Source organism: Pyxicephalus adspersus, chromosome 2 (genome assembly GCF_032062135.1).
Source record: "Pyxicephalus adspersus chromosome 2, UCB_Pads_2.0, whole genome shotgun sequence".
In the NCBI taxonomy this organism is placed as follows: domain Eukaryota; kingdom Metazoa; phylum Chordata; class Amphibia; order Anura; family Pyxicephalidae; genus Pyxicephalus; species Pyxicephalus adspersus.
Window position 1 is genome coordinate 1,990,608 of NC_092859.1, and position 6,274 is coordinate 1,996,881.

At 43.7% G+C, this 6,274-nt stretch overlaps 1 protein-coding gene across 2 annotated transcripts in view; it reads right to left on the reverse strand.

The window, feature by feature from the left end:
* The window catches only part of NYAP1 (neuronal tyrosine phosphorylated phosphoinositide-3-kinase adaptor 1), a 25,254-nt gene that overhangs the window by 17,372 nt on the left and 1,608 nt on the right, over positions 1–6,274 (reverse strand). For both annotated transcript variants that reach the window (XM_072399246.1, XM_072399247.1), the window contains exon 2: positions 1,929–2,816. The gene's annotated coding sequence lies outside the window, so the exon portion shown is untranslated. The remainder of the gene's footprint in view (positions 1–1,928; positions 2,817–6,274) is intronic.

Consider the following 6,274-nt stretch of genomic DNA (forward strand, 5'->3'; position numbering starts at 1 on the left):
ACACAGCCTTCCCACCTACCTACCCCATACACAGCCTTCCCACCTACGTACCCCATACACAGCTTTCCCACCTACCTACCCCATACACAGCCTTCCCACCTACCTACCCCATACACAGCCTTCCCACCTACGTACCCCATACACAGCTTTCCCACCTACCTACCTCATACACAGCCTCCCCACCACTTCTCTTCTGCTGCCTTTGTAGTTCTCCTTATTGGCTTCCATTTCACATTAGAATTAAATTCAAGCTCCTGTACTTTGCCTTCAAATTCCTCCACAGCTCTTGTCCCACCTACCTACCTGATACACAAATTCCCCCACAGCTCTTGTCCCACCTGACTTGAAAAATACCCCCTTATCTGCTCTCTTCGCTCCTCCAATGACCTACTAATGACTAGAACGCACGGCTCCAAGACTTTTCTAGAGCTGCCCCGACTCTGAAGTGGAATGGTCTTCCTCTTCCTATTCTGCTTGTTCCTACTTTCTGCTCATTTAAAAGAGCCCTCAAAACCCAATGCTTCCCCCTCACCTACCCGTCTTCTTCTGTCACCTAAACCCTCACTACTTCCCCACCATTCTATATCTCCCTCCTATTGTGTGATATTTCCCCCACCTCTTAGATTGTAAGCTCTTCAGGGCAGGGTCCTCTCCTCCTCCTGTGTCACTGTCTGTATCTGTCTGTCATTTGCAGCCCCTATTTATTGTACAGCGCTGCGTAATATGTTGGCGCTATATAAATACAGTTTATAATTAATACAGTAATAATAGGATAGCTACAAGGAACTCTCGCTACCCATAGCAGCCACTCACTTCAATCACTAAAGCCACCTTTATTTTGCTTACCTTATTCACGGCAATGTGTTTTGAAAAATAGTGAAATTTTACCAATGTCTCATAATTTTCCCCTGAAATTTAGGATTCTTCATATTTCTCTCCCTTTTATCTCCCAATGGCATGATATCTGGGCAGTCGTGGATGAGTTCTTGAAATAAAGGGACAACTAATATTTGTCTGCCACTGAAAAAGTTTCCAAACTGTTGCTTGTAACTACCTTCTATATCCCGGGTTGGCAAACTTTTTGGACTACTGGGCCATTTCAGGAGTTCAAGAAGGCACACTAGGCCAGAAGAAACTAGGTGTCCAAGCAAAAGTTTTATTCCAACCGTGACTGCAAGTGAGCAGCCTCAGTCTTCCACAGTGTAGTCTCTGTACGTGTGCGCATGCTTGGCATCAAATGCCCCCCTTGAGATTCGACCGCTTGAAAGTGCTGTTGGTGTCGTTGCACATTAAACACGACTTTGATGCTGCGTTGGACGAAGAATAATTTGTCAATCTATTCGGGGTTGAAGACACGACACTCGAGGTCAACCTTCAGGAGACTCTTAGCTGTGCGTTGCTTCTGCTCTTTAGACATAGTAATTGGGGTTACTGTGCGGGAACTCGATGATATCCCGGGAACTCTCGATAACTCGACAATTCGGCCGGATCTAACAATAAATAACTAGGGGGACGGTAAGCCAGACTGGAATACTGGCTAGGCCGTATCCAGCCTAAAGGCCGGAGTTTGCCTACCTCTGTTCTATATCAATGTTTCTCCACCTTTTCAAAATGGAAGACCCCTTAATCTAACTTTCAGGTTTTCAAAGAACCCCTTTCTATAATTAATATATCCATTGATCACAGTACATTAGTGTGGTAGTGAGTGGGAAGAATTCCTCTTACATTGTTGGCCATTAGGAAGAATGTCACCCTACAGATAGCCAAAAAGATCAATGGTGTCACTTACACAGATCTGAGAGGCACAAACTACTCATTGCTCAAGAAACCCCTATCACCCTCTGGAGGAACCATGGTTGAGAAACACTCTTCTAGGAGTTTAAAGAAAGTAACCAAGGAGCAATCAAGACAAATTTTAATTGACCCACCTTTTGGAGTCTCAGTCTGGCAGCTTCATCCCTCAGCCATATCTCCTGATACTGCATTGGTCTCACGTAGAATCAACTAACCACCCCGGCTGTAGTTAGCAGATCACTAGCAATGTCACAACCCACATCCTGTTCCGACCACTATGATCCTTCCCAACTTCCAAGCGAAGGGCCCAATCAGTCCATAAGTCTGCTGCACGAAAAGAGTTTTAGGCCCCAAAATCTAAAACTCTTCTTTACTAAATTGGACAACTAGCCCAAGACATCTGGAGAACCTACAGGGACATGGTAAGTTCTGTTTTATTGTATTCTAATTGTCCGTCTTCTACCAATGTAGGTTTGCTATGGATAAATTATAGTCATCTATAACCCATGTTTCAGTCTTTATAATGAAGGAGAATATAGTGAGGGAACTTTGTGATGTTCCTGGAAGAAAGTCCTTCAGCTTCTTAGAGAAGAAGACATTTCTGAGGTTTGCTCAGACAGGAAAACCAATGCCAAGCCAACCAAATGACTGGTGGGACCAGCTCTTTCTTATAACATGGATGAAATGATATTAAATCTGGGACAAGGTCAATATCATGCCGGTCATTGTTGGCTGAGAAGACTCGTCCACTTTATATCGAACTAGAGGGAAGATCGTTGTCATAATGCCAGGTGACGTGGTATTTAGGTCCTCATTTGACGTCAAAGGGAAGCTGGTGAAGGCCAAATGGAAAGCTCATTTTTGTGGGAGAAAAAAGACATCATGGGTTTGTAGACCATGGCACACCTCAGGGCACTCCATGTCTTCACCACAAGAAGGCAACATGTCTACCCCACCAATGTGAATTTGCTTTTCTAGGTCACATCAACACAAAATTCCGAGACGTAGATGATGGAAGACGTCTAGAATGAAACAAAGCAAAAAGTGATCTTGAAAATCCAACACACCAAATCCTACAAATCAAAACATCATTGTGAAATCTTAGCTGTCACTAGAACAATTCCCATCACTTGTCCAGTGTGACAATGGCTGCAAGGACCAAGAGAAGGGGGATTCTCCCCAACAGGAATATAGATGGTATTAGAACTTAATAGGGTTTTACTATTCTCTCATACTCATCTTTTCAGGGTTCAATGGCACTTCTGGCTTCCATCGAACCATTGTCACTTGCTGTGCTGTACAGTGGCTGTACTTAGACTATGCAGACTTTTGGGGCTCATGCCCATTTCAACCTATTCGGAAATCAATATTTAAGTTTTGTTTGCATTAGTCCTTGTTTCTAGGGCACCCTGTGCACCCTGCTTCTCTAGTGTCTCCCATGTGTCCCTATGACACTGGTGTCCCAATGCAATTTCTGCATAACCTGACCAGGTGGCCTGGCATCCCCCTGATTGCCGGTAATTTTTGTACATCTTCAGCAATCGTTCATTCTTTGATCCTTTAGTTGAGCTGGCACAAATCACCAGGCACTTCTGAATATGAGGAATATAAGCTCCTCACATGAGATTTGTCTAATAGCCAATCACTAGGTCCAAACACTATCATATGATGGAAGGGTGGCTTCAATGTTGCAATGGTACCGGGTATCTTGGTGATAACTATGGTAAAGTGATGAGGATCAGCTAAAACAAAAGGAGGTAAGTTAGGGTAAGAAAGGTAACATGGAGCAGCAAGGAGCAATATATGGAAGGGGGTGGTATGAGATGCAGAAGGAATTGGTTTAGAGAGTAAAGTGTAAAGCAGGGGGTTTTAAGGAGCAATAAGGGCCATAAAAGAGAAGGGGTGGGACAGAGAAAGAGGAGTAATACTGGGCAGTAAAGAGAGAAGTTTACCTCATAAAGAGGATTAAAAGGGGCCAATAAAAAGACAAGTGGGAAAGATGAGGACTACAGGGGGCAGTAAGGAGAGTTGTGGTGTAAATAAACAGAAATAACAGGAGGAAGTTAAGGGAGGGGTTGGGCAGAAAAAGAAGAGTAAGGAAGAGCAGTAAGATGTGTGAGGTGAATAAGGATGAATAACAGGGCCCAGAAAGGACTGAAGTTAGGTAGATAAAAATAACAATAGGGGTAGTAGGAGGAGAAGTGGGGCAGCTGAAGAGGCGTTATTACAGGCAGCAGGAAAAGGGGTGAGGTAGATGAAGAGAAGGGAGATGGTGGGAGCAGAAAGAGAAGTGGTAAGGGACACCAAGGGGAGAATTTGGGCAATAATTATAGACAGTATGAAGGTGGTGTTGGGGTAATGGGGTACCAAGAAATGGGGTGGGCAAATAAAGAGGAGTAGAGGGGATAGTAAGGAGAGGAATGGAGTAAATGAATAGGAATAAAAGGTACTACAAAGTAGATGGGGCAAGTAAAGAGAAATTGTAGTAGGCAGTAGGGAGAGGAATAGGGCAGATATAGAAGAAGGGGTAACAATTACATTGGTGGGGTGCATAAGGTAAAGAAATTTGCAGAAGTATACAAAGATAGATATAAATAGGTGTACCAGGAGGCAGAAAGGTTTGGTATGGGGGGGGGGCTATAAAGAGTAGTAGGCAGAAGTTGGGGGCAAAGATGAAGATTAAGTTTGAGTGATGCTTAGATTCGGTAATGAGATTAACTTTTGGAACATTTGAAGGAGTAACTGGGGTTGGCAGTAAAAAACATGATGGGGTAGATATAGAAGAGTAACAGTGATTGATAAACAGAGAGGTTGGGGCAGATAATAAAGAGTAACAGGTGTCATTAGGTAGAGAGGTCGGGGCAGGTACAAAGGAGTAATTTGGAATAAGAGGAGAGAGATTGGGGCATTTATGCAGGAGTAATGTGGGGTAAGATGGAGAGACAACAAGGCAGATACAGTAGGATAATGGTATAATAAAGGGAGAGGCTGGGGTGGAAAGGGAAGGGTAGAAAGAAGCAGTAAATACAGAGGAGTAGCAGCAGACTAATAGGACGAGAGGTTGGGGCAGATATGAAGGAATAAGATGTTAACATGGAGAGTGGTTTGGGAAGGTACTGAGAAGAAACATTTGGGTATTAAGGAAAGAGAGTTTGAGGCAGATATGGAGGAGAAATGGGGGTTGATAAGGAGAAAGAAGCTGGGGCAGAGAGGTACATGGCCAATGGGGTTGGGTTATATAAAGAAATATTTGAACAGTTACAGAGGAATTACATAAGATAGTAATCAAGGGGTAGGGCAGACACTGCGGGGAACACAAGGGTAAAATAGAGAAATGTTTAGGCAGATACAGAGAAGTAATCAGGGGTAATAAGGTTAGAGGTTGGGTTAAACATAGAAAAATTTACATAGAGTAATGAGCAGAGAGTTTGGGGTATTTATGGAGGAGTAATGAGGGGGTACAAGGAGAAAAGTTGGGTTCCATATGGAGGAGTAACGGGGGTATGGGAAATAAGGTGAGAGAGTAACATAGGGTGGGATGTTGGGTTAGAGGATGGAGGTTAGTCAGATATATAGGAGTAATGACGTGTAAAAAGTTGAGAGTTTGAAGCAGAGAAATAATGCGGGTAAAAAGAAGACAGGAACAGAGGAGTGTAATAAGGAGAAAATCTGTGTTGGAGTAATGGGGAGTATAAGGACAGAGGCTGAGTTATCAAAGGGAGGGGGGTATCAGGGAAAGAGGCTCAGTAAAATACAGATGAGTAATGGGGTTTATCAAGGAGAATGTTTGGGGCAGATACAGAGGCTTAATTGGGGATATTAAGGAAAGTTAGACACTTAAGAATAATGGGGGGTATTAAAATGAGAGGCAGGGTTAGATATATAGGCAGTATTCTGGGAAGAAGCTGTAAGCAGGTGGTGGCCCTCGTATTGTGACCCAAAAACAGACAAATGGCTACTGAAAAGTTCCAGGTGGTGCACCCAGCTAAAAGAGTCTACGGTGAACACTGATGTGGGTAGACAGGTGTATAGGGGTATTAAAAAGAGAGGTTGAGTTAGAAACACAGCAGTTATGAGGGAATATTAGGAAGAGGCTGGGTTAGATACATAGGAGTAAAGGTGGTATTAGGGAGACATGTTGGCTGGCTATAAAGAAGTAATGAGGGTATTACGCATAGAAGCAGGAGCAAATCCATGTAATCAGGGGTAGTAGGGGAGAGGCTGGGACAGATACTGAAAATAGGAGTAATGAGGGTAAAAAGGGGTGAGGCTGGGTTGAATACATAGGAGTAATGGAGTAATGGGGGAAATAAGACACAGACATAAAGGAGGTATCGAGGAGAGAGCGTTGGATTCATGGGAGTAATGTGGGTGGGGGGAGTTGAGGAGAGAGGGTTAGATACATAGCAGTAATGCGGGTATGATGGGGGGGTAGGGTGAGAGGGTTAGATACATGGGAGTAATGCGGGTATGGGGGGGG